We start from the raw sequence: 851 nt of genomic DNA on the forward strand, positions 1-851 counted from the left end.
TCCATAGAGTGCATAGGATACAAATGTCGGTTTGTAGGCCCAACTGGTGTTTTTGTTCCAACATGTTCACCGACTCCTCAAAATGTAGGCCCTTCCTTACCCATATTTAGAAATGTAAATATCCGGTTTTTTGTTGTATAAAGTCGTGAGAACCTCTTTTCTGATAACTTATTTTGAGTTTGTTGGATAGCCATAACTGTTAAATATATTTCTATTGAAATTTAATAATTTATAATTTTGACCCATAACTAAAGAAAGCTGAAAAGGCAGAAAGAGTGTGTGACGAAAACTGCCGCTGCCGTCAAATGTTGGCTTACTGTGCGGTCATTGTTTGCGATGTTGTTTTATAAACGAGTTTTCTTTCTGAGCCTTTGAATGGGTATATTCTTATCGTAGCTACAATCTCGTACAAAGCATCTGTTTGTAAAAAATAAAAATAAAATTATTTTATTACATATCAAATATAAACCAGTTATCAATTTGTGTTACAATATATTGTCATAAATAAGTACCTGACAATATATTGTAGATTTTTTTTAATAATTTAATTTATATAATTTAAATTCAATTTATTTAATTCTATTTTTATTTTTTGGTTTTACATTGAATTATTAAGAGTTAGGCCTATAATGTATATAAGAGTAACTTATATTATATACTTTTTATACTTTTTAAATTTTATTTATCCATTTTGAAGTTAAAAAGTAACATTCTAGTATAAAACCACAGTGTTTCCTAAATGAAACAGAGCTCAAAATAATTCTCCATGAACAGAGTAATAAATTTAGAAAAATATAAACAATAAAAATTATTATAATAACATATATACATTATAATTAGATGTGTATAAG

General features: G+C 26.6%; 1 long non-coding RNA gene across 1 annotated transcript in view; it reads right to left on the minus strand.

The window, feature by feature from the left end:
* Positions 1-218: 218 nt before the first annotated feature.
* The window catches only part of LOC117125498, a 1578-nt gene continuing 945 nt past the window's right edge, over positions 219-851 (minus strand). The window contains exon 3 of the long non-coding RNA XR_004448136.1: positions 219-417. This is a non-coding gene — a long non-coding RNA (uncharacterized LOC117125498). The remainder of the gene's footprint in view (positions 418-851) is intronic.

This window comes from Anneissia japonica, unplaced genomic scaffold, assembly GCF_011630105.1.
Source record: "Anneissia japonica isolate Jap-2015-1 unplaced genomic scaffold, ASM1163010v1 scaffold7731_len1735946_cov199, whole genome shotgun sequence".
NCBI classification, from domain to species: domain Eukaryota; kingdom Metazoa; phylum Echinodermata; class Crinoidea; order Comatulida; family Comatulidae; genus Anneissia; species Anneissia japonica.